This window comes from Sylvia atricapilla, chromosome 2 (genome assembly GCF_009819655.1).
Source record: "Sylvia atricapilla isolate bSylAtr1 chromosome 2, bSylAtr1.pri, whole genome shotgun sequence".
In the NCBI taxonomy this organism is placed as follows: Eukaryota; Metazoa; Chordata; class Aves; order Passeriformes; family Sylviidae; genus Sylvia; species Sylvia atricapilla.
The window spans coordinates 103,342,940-103,360,691 of record NC_089141.1 but is presented as its reverse complement, the minus strand read 5'-3'; positions in this window follow the sequence as shown (position 1 = coordinate 103,360,691).

The following is a 17,752-nucleotide window of genomic DNA, read 5'->3' as shown; positions in this document are numbered from 1 at the left end:
CATCCAGTGACAGTGTCAGTGCCTGCCTGCTCTGGCAGCAGAGACATCTGTGTGAATACAAGTGGGTTGCCTTTGTCAATACCACCACAATTTCTTTCTCAGGGCTATTTCCTTGACAGGTTGCTTTCTCAGCTGATGACAACATCCTCAGTGTTTTCTCTTCTGTTACCATGTTTCTGCATTTACTGTTTGAGAACAAAATTATGTTTAATGAATATGACAGCAATGTGTTCTCCTCACATTTGTGGATCATAAGTATTTTTCATGGTACAGCTGCTCTTTGTATTCCTCAAGATCTTGGTGGGAAGCAGTATAGGAATAGCTGTTGTTACAGTCATTATAATTATTAATAGTTCATTTTGCAGTTTCTTGTTTTAAGAAAACCAACCAGACAAACTGCGACAGAATAAAATCATGGACAGAAAACAAATTCTGATATATTTAAAACTAACCATTTTAGATTGTTTCATAAGCTCAAGAATACTGCATACCTTGAGGGGATAAAAAAATTACATGTGCATCTTAATTGCTGCATAGTGTACCAATACTCTTTCTGCCACTGTTCATACCAAGGTAATCAAGGAACTCCATTCAATATATCTATTTTTCCACTCACAGATCTGTTTTAGCAATGTTACTGAGCAGGAAGAGGAAACAGAACACTGTACATCCAGAACCCTGGATGAAGTAAAATTTAGTTTCTTGTCAAGACCAAAATATACCCTGGGTTTGCATTGTTTCACCCCTGTCCTACAATAACCTCCAAAGGGAAATGTGTTGTCCTCCTTTTCCACAGTGCTCTTCCCTTTCTCCCCCAACTTCCTCCACCTCACTCTTATGTATGCTTTTGAAAGGTTAAAGTAAATAAGGTGTAATGAAGTTTTTACATGATAATGATGGCCAGAAATCTCTTGTGAGATGAAGTCCTTAGCAGAAAATCCAATTAACTCACAGGAGATTTGACCCGCCTGACATCAGCAATTCTTTTGATTTGGGAGCAGATTGAAGTACAAATATAAATTTCAGAAACAGGTTGGTTTCTTTTATTTTCCTTTCTTCTTAGAACTACTTTTGAGCATTTTTATGTCAATATAAGAAAATTATTTCTAGTTCAAGTTGTATTTAAAATGTCTATTATTGTTGTTATTCTAGCTTTCTCATAGCATAATTAATAACGTTTCAGTGATTAAAAAGAAAAACGAGCAATTACAAAGAGTTGAAAATCATATCTTTAGCTGAAAAGCTCTATGATGAAATTATTTTCTGAAAGTGCAAATTATCAAGTTTTTTGAAAGACATGTTAATTCCCAATAGCTAAAGGAGTAACATTGTTGAGATACTGTTGCAATACATTGTTGAGTTAATAATTTTAGTTCTGTAAATATAAAAGAAACATGATTTGGTAAGGCTTATGTTATGTACTTAAAAATAAAACTAGCTTGTTTTTCAGTAGTATCCATCCTAAAAGCAGCATAAATCCTTAGTTTGATTGGCTTAGATTTGGCGAAGTACATTAAGGAGAGCTGAAAAATGATGAGAGAAATTCACTTCCTATCAAGAAGCAGCCAGGTAACTGAACTTTCACTAAATGCAGTACTTTCATACTCTTGTTCTGATCAGTGTAGACATGTAGTACTGGCTTCACTTGTAAATAACAATTTATGGTCTGAAAAAGGCGATGTATATCCATGTGAATTATCTCCATATGGGCCCATGGAAAATGGCAAAGTTTTAGTTGGATTTCCAGATTATTTTTAACAGGATCTTCAAATTATCTGGCATTTTCATAAAGAGGAGTTAAGAAAAATCTTGGTTTTAAATATTGTTTAACATATTATTCAACTTATCACAAGATCAGACCCAGCATAGGCTAACAAAACACTCTGCTCTCCAAAAACACCTCTCCTATGAAAGGCATAAGAATAAGAATTCCTATTGGAAAATATTGCTTCCTAGACAATAGAGCCCTGAAAGTTTAAGACCTGACTTTTAAAAAAGTACTGCTTCCTCCAAACTCCTTTAGAAATCCAGTCTACAAAGACTCCTGTGGTAGTGATGAAACAGCCTAAATTCACACTTCTGAATTCTTTAATTAAACACTTGAGTTTAATTTGCCTTTCCCAAAAAAAAGTGGATTTCCCTAGAAAGTGTCCACTTGGCACCACACAGTGTGATGTTTTCTGCGTCTGGATCCTCCCTGCATAGCTCCAAGGGAAAAGTGATGCCAACCCTCAAGAAAGAGTCATCAGCAGGGTCTGTACCCAGAGAGATCTGTGTATTTTGCTAGATCATCACATGGAGTTTTTTGTTCTTTTTAAATTCTTTTTAAGAATTTTCCTCTTCTCCTTTGTCATGTTTACCTAATAATCAGTCCAGTATGAACTAATAATTTGTAGTATAAAATTGTATTAAAATATCTGGTTAACTCATTTTTTCCGTATGTCTTTAGTGTGCAATTAGATGCATTATTATTGCACCTGTCAGAAAAGCATCTCCAACCCCCTTTACATCCCACCATTTTGTATCTGTGTACTATTTGTACTTTGTTCCTTACTCTTTGACTGTCTCTCTCCCACAAAATTGTCTATGTTGACATAAACATTTACTTGTGTTCATTTGATGACAGTGTAGAATATCTGCAATCTCTGATGTTTTTTCTTTATTATATATTTCCTAACAGTGTGATTTTTATTATTGAAAAAAAGAGTTGTAAATTGGGAAGAATTGAAGAGGAGTTAATATTTGTTAATTTTTAGTAGTACATAAGGTTTTCTGAAAGCCTGATAGTGATTGATGCCAAATACATTTAGGGCAAAATAAAAATGCAACTCCTTTGTGATCTCAAAGTATGAAATATACTATTGCAGATTAATTTTCCTTGCTTTCTTTTTGTTCTATTTCTGTTAGAGGGTGGTGCATGTGGACTTACATCATGAAAGAGAAAGAACAATCAACACCTGAATAAAATCCAATGCCAGACATAGCATGGCATTACAAAGCCCTTCAAATATATTACAAAATATTTGTAACCAATATAGATTCCCACCTCCTCTCCCTGACAGCTGGACTTTTACTTAAGGCTGTGCCAGACAGACCATACCCACTCCTGTCCAAGGGTAAAAGCTAACATTTTTTCAATATTTAGGTGGCTGACCAGCTGAGAATACTGAATACTGATGATTAAGGCACAGTCAGTATTACAGTGCCTGTGCCTGGTCTGGATTAAGTGCCTTACAAAATTAGGCCTTCTTTATGCCATCATTAAGAAAAGCAGCACAGCATTTAATGATGAACAGAAAATGAGTAAAAGAAAAAAGGCAAAAGTCCTATTTTTCTAGAAGTTAATGGAGTTAAATACAGTCCAGAAACAGCTATTTAAAACTGAAAACTGCATTACCAATAAAATCATTAAAAATATCTTATTTGAAATCAGAACTCTAATTGTTTTCCTTAATACTCTGGGATATAAAATGATTCCATTTCAAATTCAAGTAGTTGATGCTTGAAGCTAAAAAAGAGCTATTTTCATATGCTAAACTTCCTGTAATGAAGAGAAAATTTGAGGAAAATAGAGATTATTTGAGTTGCAATCAAAGTCTTCTCTATATATTTTCTCTATTCTTGTCTGAAATAATTTTTCACTAATAGAGATAAAAGAAGTAAGAAAGTGCAATTTTACTTCTTATCAGAAATACTTAATTGTTTTTAGCACTGAAGAAGTTCAAGCAAAGCAATAGTCTCACCTTCTTCACTCAAACGAGATATGAAACAAGGAAAACAACTGAGATGGAGAAGCTTTTAACCAAGGCTCCTGAACTTGTGTCTCCCACATAATTTACATGAAGTAAGCATCAATAACAGTATTTCTGACCTTCTTCATGGGATATGACTCATGCTTCAAGACCCAAATTCACCCTGTGAAGCTACTGAAGCTACTTATTAGATTTGGAATTAGTCTGTTTCAGTACAATGGGTGGAGAAAGACATCCTCTCCCAGCTGCAGCTGTGCTGACTGCTGCCGAGATGAGTGATGCCACCCTCGCCCCCATCTGATCTTTCCCACCTCCCCGGTGGAAGTAACCACCCCTTTCCTCCCCATCTGCCGGATGAGCTGCTCCAGTGAACAGCTCCTTTCCATTTCCACCAAAATTAGCTGAGTTTCAACACTTCTAACAGTGGATTCTCTTTAAGAACCTTCATCCGGGCTGAAGCAGGACAGGCAATGCAGAAAGGGCACTTAATATAAACTGAAGACCATATCCCACTCAGAGGAGGATGTCAGACCTGAGGGGTGCCAGACAGCAACTGTTCAGCCCCAACATTGCAGATTCAGGGAGATATCTCTGCTGCAGGGCTGTGACTGCTCTAGGATTTTTTTTCCCAGGAAAGTGGCAGTGTATGGGAAGTGGCAGAAATAAAAGGCTGTGCCATGTTCTGCCTTGACACACTTGGTTTAGGAAGATCCCCACCCCAGCACAGACTCCTCCTCACCTCAGAGCCCTGCATCACCCCACTGCTGAGTAAGTGCAAAGGATTCTGGACAAAGAGGAAAGCTACCTTTGTGGGGTGGTGTGAGTGTAGTTTTCTCTGGCATACATTGTTCTTGAATTTGCTGTCAGCCCTGACCAAAGCAGTGGTCTTTTCCCTCTTAGACACTGATTCTGCAGCACCAGGATGAGTTCCCATCATGAGATCAAATGAGTGCATTTCATCTCACAGTCTGCAAATTTGAAAATAAATAATTTTCTTATTTTTTTCTCCCCAGTAATATTATGAAACTGATCCTACACCTTGAACATTGTTTTGGAGAACAGTCAGAGAATAAAAACATGCAACAGGAATGAAAGGTGCTGGTATTAGTGGTGCTACTGTGCTTCAGCTTAACATTTGAAGAGTTAAGACTCGTGCACTTCATCCAGTGTAGGAATAAATGTTTGAGATGCCTGCTTACTGAATGACTCCTACAAAAGCTGTCACCATTAAAATCTTAAAAAGGTTTGCTGGAAGTTTTACTGACTGTATTAATAATAAAAAAAATTAGAGTAGTACCAAGGACAGAAATACAAGTTTCAGTAGGGAGTTACTGTGAGAATGAATCAGAAGTGTGAAGTGAAACATCCTCAGACCTTTAACAGATATGTGATAAGTCATTAAGGCAGAGAAACCTAATGTGAAAGGCAGAGGAAGTTTCCATGACAAAGGATGTCCTTTAAACTGTAAACCACAGCATCTGTTGGCTTATAAAGGCAATGATTATCCACACTCCAAGTGTGTGACTAAATGTAAGGTGAAGTCAAAAACAGTTTTCATTTCTACCAAAATCAGAGGCAGTTCTTGTTCAGAAGCGAGTTCTTACTCAGCTGACTCCAAATATAAGTGAGCTGTCATAGCACATTGATTGGTAACACTGATTAATGGCACCACATATTTTTAAGCAATCCAGCCAGCAGGGCTGGTTATTAATCAGCTTCTGATCATTCAATTCTGAGTTACATTAAAATGTGCTGGTAAATCTCTGGTGAAAATCTAGATTCCTGGTCAAAATCCATTTTTCCAGAACATCTTTTTATAAAGTGCCATGTATAAAGTCATCAGGGCACTGAAAGATTGAGAGCAAAAGGAAAGATGTTCTTTACAGGGATTTTTGTGCCTTAACTCTGGGTCCAAATTTATTCGTGCATCAAAAATCAAAGTTTGCAGAAATACATGGTCAAAAGCAGAATAGCAAACTCTAAGCAGATTAGGACATTTAATTTCTAGTATTTTCCCTCAATTATTCCAATAACTAGGCAAGTTTGAAATTAAAAATGATGTGTTACTGAGGGATGATTAGTTTAGAAACATTCAAATAATGGGAATACATTGGAAAAAATACACTAAAATACTACACTTTGGTGTTCCTTATCCCTTATATTGTATGCAATTCAATTAGTTTTAGCTGCAAATCTAATATTCATAGTCATACTTTCCAGAAAGCAATTTATGACCTCTGGACATCTTCAGAAGCCCAGAAAAAATCATAGGCAATAATTTTCTGTATTTGCTCAACTCACATAAATTATAAAAATCAATTCTTCATTTATTAGTGCAATTTAACTGTGTATACATTTGTACAATAGTTTATTGCTAACAATATTCAGAATCTAATGTAACTATATTTTACAGGAAAAAGAAGACATGGATCTCTAATACTGTTGTGGAAGAGAATTATTTTAAAATTGTACCCTTGGCAATCATGTTGTACAAAGTAGTTATAATGGAGTATTGTCTTTTGTGTTCCTTTCTCTCTCTCTATTTGTTCTCTGCTTGCTGCCAGAATTGAGCACAAAAAGCAATACTAAGTGAATGGCTCTCCAAGGCAAACCAACAGGTCACTGCTTCAGTGACATTCCTCAGGAGCAAGACTACAGAGGGGAATGTATAACACAGAAATCATCCTTTCAAGTTGTCATGGGTAAGGGGAGTTTTATAGGCTGAAAGTCAATTTTCTAGGCAAGACATATTTAGTCATCTGACCACAGGGATAAGCAGAACTGGTTTTACAGAACTAAAATATATTAGCAGAGTCTAATAATAAATTCTGCACTGAATACCAGCAACAGTTAACCTGTAAAATTCACATATGCTGTGAATTGAAGAAAAAAAATGTCTTCAAGCAGGGTATGTAATGTATCTAAGTCCAAGATGTGTAGAATAAACTGAGCAAATAGAACAAAGAAACACAAATGTTTTACTGGCCTCCCCTGACTCAAGGGATGGATGAGAAAATGGACACCCAAAGCATCAGCATCTCCTCTCTGCACTTCTTGTGTGCACTAGCCCTTAGAAGTATGGAAGCTGTCCATTCTATTACAAATTTGGATGATTACCCTATTTTGTATGATTTCAAAGGGGTCAACACTAATTTATGTAGTCTGAGCATCAGAGCTATTTAGCAAATTTATAAAACAATAAAGCTTGAACACACTTCAGAATGATTTCAATAGCTTCAAAAAATTTTAATAGCTTATGTTTTCATGAAATCCACAAGTTAGTGATATCATGTACTTTTTTTCTTTCAGCAATTTATCTGTGTACCCCTACCTGCAAAACTGTGCTGAGTATATCCGTGGTACACAGAAGAAGTAGACAGGATGGCAGCTCCACCTCTACCACAGTTTTTTATGTCTATGCAACTGGTCTGAAAAAATTCCCTTTTTTATTTTTTAACAACTTATGGCTTCATTTATATTGATATATATTTTGCTACAGATTTCAGCAAATCAGAATTTTACCATTAACAACATACACTCAAATGTTTGAATGATATATTTATGTTAAATCCTTCATTCAAAACAGAAGATCTGGGGTTTCAGGTGCAACTTTGCACACCTGGCTATTAAAGATGTATGAAAAACACTTACTATAGCACTGCTAGGCAAATTCACTGGTACTGAACTCTGCCTATTATTATGATTTTTGGATTAATAAATCATTCTTTCTTTGCATTAAATAATTTATTTTAAATTTAAAGTGTGTGGAAATACATTGTCTTGTTGTTGATTCTAAATTAAAAATATATTAATTGGAATTATCATACTGATTAACATACTGATGAAGTAATAATGACCTGTCTTTAGCAATAAGCATTTCAAAAATCTGTGAACATTATGTACTTCAAATCAGAAAGTATTAAACAATTTTTTTTTCAATTTACTTGGAAAATAAGAGTCAGTTTACCATAAACTCCAAAATAATTTTATCTTCTCAGGTCATGAGATCAATATCAACATGAGATTAATGACAAATCTGGAATTTGATTTCCTTATTTACAATGAAACATCTGTATTAAAGTTACATGAAAATATACTATAGATAAAAATGTGGTGTAGATGGACAAATTTTCATTGACTTCAGATGGAAATCTTGGCAAAACATTGCTTCTAAATTTCTATGCCCCTCCTGCACTTTGACAATTGCTATGAACCCCATTACAGATGCCATTTTCTGTGTATGCATATTCTCAAATGTTTGTACAGTAATTTGCTTCTATACTACCACATTATACTCTAATGAAAGTTTACTTTCAATTATTTCATAATCTGAGTGGCAAAGTTTAGAGTGAAAGATGCTGCATCAGCTCCTTGATGTTGTAAGTGCAGCTGTCAGCTTTCAGGTGATAGCTTCTTGAAGTCTAATGTCAACACTGGATTAAAAAAAAAAAAAAAAGGAAGAAAGAAATGCAGATAAACTTAGACAATTTGGAACCATTATGTGCTCAGCAAATTTGCATCAGACACAGAATACGACTATCATAAAACCAAAGCTGTATCTCCTTGTAATGAAACCTTGCATTTGACCTGGGTTCTACCTGTCACAAAAAGCTGTGCAAGGAATGCTAATAAGGGGAATGTGAAACTCATTTCTGTACTAAGCCAAAGCCTCAGTGAGGTGAGGGTTTGCCTGGTTTCAGTGTAAATAGCTGATCTGTGCTCACAATTGCTGAACCTCACATAAATTAAGCAAGCAAAAAAAGCTTGATGCCAAACTTAATTTCCATTTCACTGTTACTGACATTACTGCAGAATAAGACTGAGCAAGTGAATCTACTACAGACAAAGTGAATGATTCAATTTAATCACTCTTTTATTTTATTGATTATTTCTGTTTCAGGGTATTTCCTAGAGCCTCAGCTGCTGCTCCCGTATTGTCTCTTTTACATTAAAACTCTCCCTGAAGTTGTGGTCTTAATGTTTGAGTGCATTTGAGGGTAAGACATGTAAAAACTGTAAAAGAAAGAGGTAAATATACAGAGGAAATATAAAGGGGGTAAATTTAAAAGAAAAAAAATAGCACAACATTGTTTTTCTTTCCAAAGTCTCCCACCATTAAAGAGAAAATATACAGTAAAAAAAAACCCTGAGAAGTAAAGAGGGAAAAGCAAAAATCATATTTCCATTCATTTTGATAGATGAGTGACAGAATATAAATAGGAACACATAGACTTTTTCTATTTAAAGAAACAAATGATGGATCCTCTAAAAATTCTGCCCTCCTAAAAATCCTGCTTCATGATGTGAAGTTTCTTATTTTCAACATATAGGTCTATTCACAACAGGATATAGCTTTTCCTTGAGAATATCTCAAATTCTGTCTCTTTTTTTCCCCCTTTGTGATCTTTTTCTTCTATTCTTCTGTCTGTGATAGGCTGAATTCAAAGAACTGGTATGTAAGGAACTTCTTACCACAGTCTAGAGGATGTGAAGTGCATATTGCTGACTGATCAAGAACTTAGTCTGGATGCAGATGAGTACAGGATTGTGATTTATGGGGATGGATTTGAAAATGCCAGCAGTTGTACAAGAGCTTTATCCTACAGAACTGTCTCATGTGAGGAGGAGTTTGTCATGCAGACAGTTCCTTTACCTCTGGAAATGACACAATTCAGTATATCCCAAGGGAGAATATAAGCTCCTATTTAGTTGTAATGTTGCTTTCAAAATAAAGCTAAGAGCTGAGCCTCTGTTGCTACAAATGCATTCAAACTTCTGCCAGCCAATTTAATTATTGAAGAAACAGGAGCAATTGCTGCTCAACTGTCTCTCTTGAAAATAGCTAGCATTTAAAAGGTTTTTGTACATTCATCTGCTAAAATTTAAATTATCATTATTACTGAAAGCATTACTTAGCACAGCATAACTTAGTGGAAACTTATATTTTGAACAAGATTTTCAAAGATATTTTAACCCAGAAAGTTATCAAATCTAAAATAATTTTTCCATAAGCAACATCGACACTGTTTTTAGACTATCCCAGGAGAACACCTTGTCTCCTTCCATCTCTTTCCTCCTTCCTCCCTTCTTTTCCTACTCACACTCCTTTGTTCCTTACCCCACTCTTTGCTTTCCTTCTGCTCCCTTCCCCTCTCCCTTTCTTTCTCTCCATACACCTGAGGCGTCCAAAATAGGAGAAACACATAAAACGTTCTTCTGCGTTTCTTTGTTCTCTCTTCCAGGAACATAAATAAAACCAAGTAACTGCAAGTGCCTTCAAGACTGCAATTGGATTGCCCTCAAGTGCAGCACACATAAAATGTGCTGAAAGTACACCAAATATAACACAGAACAAGATTGAAAGTTACTTACATACTCTCTTCACAGGATTTGGAAAGTAGGGGAGAGTGGAGAGGATAAAGGACAAAAAGAAGAAAGGTTATTTTCATAGCTGACATTTTGATATTTGAAAAATCTTGGAAAATTGAAACATTGGACGTTGGTTCTACCTTGCAAATAGCTGAGGCTGGTGCAACTAAATAATCTGTCAATTCATTAATCTAAAAATATATGTCAAATATTAAAACCAAAATGTATTAATGTCTGTCATGGTATAAGCCATGATTGATTATGATTGGATGGTCAGATGAAAGAGCACTTGTTTTTACAGAAAAAGACTACAGGGAACAGAACACTGCCAACATATTCACATGAAGGAATTATATAATTAGTGGAAATTCTGACAGTTTATTTTCTGCTTGTGTAGTTGCAGCAGCAAACACCGCTTTTATTTGTCTAATAAAATTTAATGGAATTATTGGAAGACTGATTTTCATGGGCTCTTTTGCCTAGTTGGGTGTCTGAAGAATGAAGTAGGCAGAGTACAGGATACTCTGTGTCCTGTGCAGAACACTCGAATATACTTTTTGTGGCACCTTTGGTGTGAAAACATATTTCTGTTGGAACCTCTACCGACACTAAATAAATAATTTATTGATTTAAAGAAATAAATTACTAGGATGTAGAGTTATTTTAATGTGAGAGTCTAGTAAAAATAAAACTTATGGTTACAGAGATCCAAGCAAATGTCTGTCTTTGAAGACAAGGAAATGGTAGTTCATATTAATGGGATACCAATCTGGTGCTGAATACTCATCTAGTCATTCTCACCTCCTACGTTTCTGTCATCCTCTTTAATGGCATATTCAAGGAAAGGATTATATAAAAGCAGTTTATTATAAAATAGGATAGAATGAGTCACCAAAGGATACTTAAAGTCAGCCTGTCCAACAAGGTGGTAATGGTGTCCTACTTAATTTGCTTGCTTATGAATTATATGTCTTCTGTGCTAAGAGGACAAGCATAATGCAGTTCCAGCTTTATGGTGGTAAGTCATTCTATATTTACTCCACTCCCAGATGTGCAGGTAACACTGGATGCTCATCATTCCTTAAAAAATTAAGGTCTTAAAATAGTGGCTCTGAATCAACACTGCACTCTAGCAAAACTGAACTTTGTAAGTGGAAGTGACTCACATATTTCAAGTCAGGAACACACTAAGCATTATCCTTTGATCATGGTCTTTGTCAAGGAGTAGTTCTTTGCTTCAATCAGAATTCGATGAAATTAATTTTCCTTTTCTATGTATGGGTTTTGTCTTTTATAAGTGAAAATTGTGAGCAATAAAAATAAAAGTAAAACATGACTCTTGCTTCATTCATTGTAAAAATTTAACTTCATACAAGTGAGATGTGAAAAAGGGATGTCAGGGTAGGAATCAAAGGATGACATTTGTTTAAGAGATCAGATTTTCTGGAATAACAGATACAGTCTGATGCCTATAATCAAGACAAATACTCCTCATTGGTAAGGAATTCTAGCACAGTTGGCATTCAGTTAAAATTTTATAAGCACTAAATATACTTTCAGTAAGTCAGAGGAGCATCAGATTTTTCTTTTGGTTACTCCACTAATTCTTTGTGACACTCTGCTCTTGATAAACATGATTTTGTTAAAAAATATAAATTCATACTGGACCTATGGAACTCGATGCTTATTTAGAAGGGTTCAATCGTTATTTCATTGTGAATGATATAAGTAAAGTTATATATATATATATCAATATGTATACCTTCTTAAAGGCATAGATTATTATTCTTCATAGCTTTGAATATTCTTTAGGGGCCTTGCTTTTGCTATCCACTCCTGTGTCTACTCAAGTAAGAAAATTTTCTAAAGCAAGTTATAGCAATTATATTCTTATAATATTTGCCTTTGCTGAAATGAACGACTTATGTAGGTACTTCGAGTGGATGGAGAACATTTTTAAATACAGCTGGTTAATTTAATGGACTCTTCTCCTTTGGAAGGGTGATTGTCTCGAATTTGGCAGTTGCCAAAACTTGTTCAGGAAACATTCAGCCAAATAAAACAGATAAAATAGAATGTCATTTATATATACAGGCATTTCCAACAGGAATAGGCCTCTGCATCTATGATAGTCACACATATTTTAACTGTGTTTCAATGTTTATTATTATTCTAAGAGATTTCCTTTCTCTACAGAAGCTCTTAAAAATATCTTCTGTTCTCATATCCCATGACAGAAAATAGGCTCCAAAATAGTCTAGGTCAACTCTGAATAGGTCTGGGGAGATATTTTTTCTTTTTCTTTTCTTTCCTTTGGATAATTTGCAGATACTAGAATAAAGCTACTTCAGGCTAACATGCTTTGATCTAAATTTCAGGCTGAAAATTTAACAGGAACTGAAACACTTCTGCGTTTTTTTGGGGTGTTTTTTTGTTTTTTTTTTTTTTTTTGGTCAAACAGAATATCAAAATCCAAATGTGCACATCCTTTGAAAGAAGACCACTGCTAAATCTGTAAGAAAATTTATTCCCCCTCATTTTGCCTAACTTCCCATATATTGAGATGGGTAAAACCTCAATCAAATGCCATCTGGTGTTTCAGGAAACTACAGTTAGTAGGCAATTGACTTTTCCCTCATAAAGATTTTGGCACCTGAAGATATTTACTTTGCCATAATGGTCTGAACATTTAGCACATAATTTCTTTAAAATCCTTCAACAAGGAATCTCCCAAGTCACCTCCAATCCAGACTGGCCCACATGAATCACAAAATTAGTCTGGGAGCTAAAAAAATGAGGAACTAAACAGAAGGAAAACCTCCAATCCCCACACAAACCACACTATTAGATATAACTGTACCTATTTTCTTAGTAAGGATTTAGTAGCCCAACTGGGATGTGGGAGAAAAGGTTACCTTCTCTCCAGTGACAGAGGGAATTAGAATTCTTATTCCCTAAGAGACAAATGCATGTCACCACATTTTCTGTGGTGAGACTCAGTTTTTCCCACTGTAGTTCTTTTATTTCATACAACAAAATGAATATTGTTTGGTAAAGACAGATGAAGTCACACATAAAAACTATTTGGTTTCATTTGTCTCTGGCATAGTACATGAAAAATGCTGATTAAAATACTTGATACAGAAGGAAGCATAAAATGATGATAGGTCTTATACACTCCTAAATAAGCCAGAACAGCACTACTTAACTGAAGAAAAAAATAGACCAGAAGAAGTTGAAAGGAGTTTGTAAAATACTATTCAAAGATATTTCAGTGCAAAGAACACAAGAAACAAGAACACAAGGAAAAAGCAAGTAAAGAAGATGCTCTTTCAGGGGAACTAAGTATTTCACGAGTGGAACATGTCATCATTATAAACTCATGCATTTCATTAAATGTAGGCAAAAAAATAATTGGCCAGAATAAGACTCCTAAATTCTTATGAGAAAAGAGCAGGTTTTATCTGATCCCTTCACGGTATTTAACTATGTAGCATCACAATATATCTATGACAAAATCCAGGATATAAGCTCAACTCATTCATGCATTGCATACCTTGTTTTGATAATTAGAATTGTGATTTGGGAATTTTTTAAATGGAAAAATATCTACAAGTTGGTATTAAAATATTCAGTATTTGCTTACAATCTGTCTACTGTTTACTCACAATACTGGATAAAAGATGAAAATTTACATTTTAATTAAACTCATAAAATATATTGTATGTTAAAGAAAAATATTAAAACTGTTGTAGTTTATAAACCCTCAGAGAAGTAAATATCTTTATTCAGATTTTAGATGATGGTTTGTTTATCTATGAAAATATTTATGAAACAGAATATTCACAAAGACAATCTTTATTCTCATAATTCACAAGTGTGCTTCAGGTATTCCTTTTACATTATTATTCTTTCAAAAAAATCTAAAGTTGGACTAAGAATAAATCATATATCTGGCAAAGCAGATACTGTAACTTTGCTCTTATATATAGATTATCTTGTGTATACAATATATATGTGATTAAAATAACTATATGTGATGAATCTTCTATACACCAGGAATTTTTGCAATTGTTCTTTATAATCCACTGTTTATAAACAAAGAATTTCCAAATGTAAAATAGGGAGGCCGTTACTGAGATAGGAGACACATTTGTAGCAGTTTTTGTCAAATTCTTAACAGATGTCACTAACGGTAACCAAATATCACAAAGGCTACAATGAGATTAAATCTTACTAGAAGATTATTTAAAACAGGAGAATTTTAAATAGACATAGAAAAAAATAGCTTTCTGTCACAAATCAAAATTCTGTTAAAATTCTTACTTTAGCACAATGTGTTATGAGGGATACACAAAAAATCAGAGAGGTTCTGGAAATCATTCATTACTTTGGGTAATTCTGTAAACAACTGTGGCATGCATAAGGACCCTAAGATTGTAACTTAGATAAAATATTTGTGAACACTGAAAGAAAAACTTTACAGGGAGAAAAGGAAATAACATAAGTAGATGACTCCCCCCTAAAATTCCTACAGATTCCTTTCCAAAGGATATATCTGTAGAATGAGCATGTATAATAGAAAAGCAATTTAAAGCAAGGAATTAGATTGGTATCAGATTCAAATTCATCTAAGTAATGAAATTCATGAGGACTAGAAATTTGAAACCTGACAGGTTTTTTGTACAAGTTCAAGATAAAAGACATGGAAAATTTGACCTATATATTTCATCTGTCCATTCTGTCTTGAATATCTGAGATGACAAGTACATTTAAGAACAAGAGATTTAAAAAGATTAAAATCAGGGATACGCTAATCATCTAAGGTGTTGGAAATTCATTGAAGTTGTAGTTACAAACTAGTGATGTATTTAGGGTATTTTAATAATTCTTTGTAAAAAAACACTCTTATACCAAACTCAAGAATACACATCACCTGTATTTCTGAAAGAAGGTCATGATTATTAATATGCTTCATTAAACTATTTCACTTCAGGAAAACTTAAAAGATTTCATCCTGAAGAACTTTATTGGAAACCAACAAACAATAAACAAATCCCATAACACTAAAAATAAACATAAGATGCCAAGATTCATTTTATGATAATGGCTTAAAAATAAAAAAAAAACCTCAAAACGAACCTACAATGTTTCCATAGCTTATCTCAGTGAATGTAGGACAAAGATGTGAAAACATTTTATAAGACAGACTTTGAAGTTTATGTTTTCATTATCGTTCATGAGAATTACAGATGTGTCATCAGTATAATAGGGGCATTCAGAATGATAATGTAGATATGGTAGTCAGAATATCTATTCTGCTCTGAATAAGAGAAATGTTCTTCACTAAAACAAAAGTTGCCACCATTTTGATGGTCTTGGGCGCTACTAATAATAGTCTCCATGAAGTAAGATATATTCTTTGGGAGCTGTGTTTAGGAGTGTTAATTTGGAGAAGTACAGTGTCTTTTCAAGATTTTGACTGTTGGAGGTGCTGTCTTTCTGTTTCAATTCGTTTGTGTGGGTGTGCATGGGTGTATGGGTGTGGACATCTTCTATGGCAGTATACCATGAGGAACACACTGGTGTCCAATGGAGTGGATGTTTCAGAGAAGCCAACACCAGTCTGGCTCTTTTCCCATCAGACACATACACATTGTATCACAGAGAGTTCTTAAAACAAAATGCTAAAAGAAACATGTTGCATCTTGCAACATCACCGTAGTGTTTTGTGAGCTAGATAAAATTATCTGCTTGAAAAATACCAATTTGTGGTTTTTCTTATGGTAAAATAAGACATTATGCCCTTATTCCCATAGCAAGAAAAACATAATTCATAAATAATTTCCTTGGTTCAACATAGATATGTCAACATAAATGTTCAATTCTTCATGAATCATGAGTATGTCTCATTAAATATTTTAGTAGAATAATTTTATTCAATTTCAATTTCATTTTTCCTGCCAATATCCTTCCAGAGCCTTCCCTTCTGACTTCCCTTTGCCACATTGACTTGAAAAGATTGATTTAGTCAGTATATATCCTTAAATTTTCATTACTCCTGTCCAGGTGACAGTTGCAATTATGCCTTCACTGAAGTGATAGATACAAATATATTTGTTGAGATATTGATTTCAATTATTTAGTGTTGTCCCAAAGCTGAAAGTCAACACTGGAGTACTATGGTACCATGTCAAAGTCCCTTGAAAAGGAGAAATCATTGTGGTTGCAATATTTCTTTCTTCTTAAGAACAGCTGTAAATTTCTAACTGCTGTTTCAAACTCCAAAGATCATCTAAGTATGTAGGGCATCGCCTAGTGTCAAGAAAAAATGAAAAATAAAGCAAAACTGAAACTATCCCATACCTGAATCAAATCACTTCTAGATCTGTTTTTCCTGGTATCCTTATGCAAATGAAGAACCACAGGAAAAGCTGGTGGACTGTAGCTGGCAAATGTTTTATACCCACTCATGTAGCTTCTCCTAAAAGGAATAATAACAAAATTAACTCAGATAAAACACAACCATATAATTGTGTACAGCAGAATTGAATCATGTTGAGAAAGGACAGAGACAAGAGTTATGGTATGGGTAATGCCTGAATATACAACATTACAGATTTTAGTCAAAAGGACTGAAGAGAAACAATTTGTAAATCTGAGTCTAGTTCAATGTCTGCAAGAGTAACTCTGTGAAATCTGCTCTCCAGTTTCTTTCTTTTAAGTACTTTCTTGAAAGGTGATAGTACTGAGGATCATTTAAACTCATTATATTTGAATAGAGAACAAACTATAATGAACAGACAGATCTTTAGGCACTTTCCTTTTTTTTCATAAAGCTTTCTGTGCCTGAGCATGCACCACAAGTGCATACGTGAAGAGAATATGCAAAGCCCTTTGTGCATTTTAAGTTAATATTCTTCTGCTGCCCTTATAAACAAAGAGTCTCTGTAAACAAACCCAAATGCAGAGGATATTCATTTTTCCTATGCTTTCTTGGCTTGACTCATTCAGCCTCTTTAATAAGAATCTTTGCAGTTTTTCCCTGTTTCCACAGTTTGCACTTAAAGCCACAGAGATAAAATAAGAACAGGCAATGGAAAGTTTATGTTTTAAAGATTTCAATAACTGTAAGGCTAACAAACACAGTGAAGTGTTCCTGCTATTAAACATGTCAAGTTCAATAAATGTCACCTATTTGCATAGGCCCTGAAGTCCTATTTGTATTCAATTGCTGTCATACACTTTGTCACTACTGGACGAATCCCTCTCATGAGAATGTTCAATACAGCCTTCACCTAGAGATCTGAGGAAGTCAGATAACACATTACCAGCAGAACCGAACACGTGTTTTTTAAGACATCATTTACAAAAATCAATGAAATTATTGTTTGGTTGCTGTGTTGAGGGGTAGATTATATTGCAGTGTCCTCCTGGATAATGGATGTTCTTTCCACTCCTATGTAAGTGTACAGAAGGCCACTTAACCTCTGATTCTCTTATTTGATTTACAGTGGAGAAGTGAAAGGAGCTTCAGCTGTTGATGGCTTGTAAAATGTGTAAGAACAACTGCTGAATGGGCTGATGAAAACCTGAGAAAATTACTGTCAAAACTTATTTTTCACAGTGGA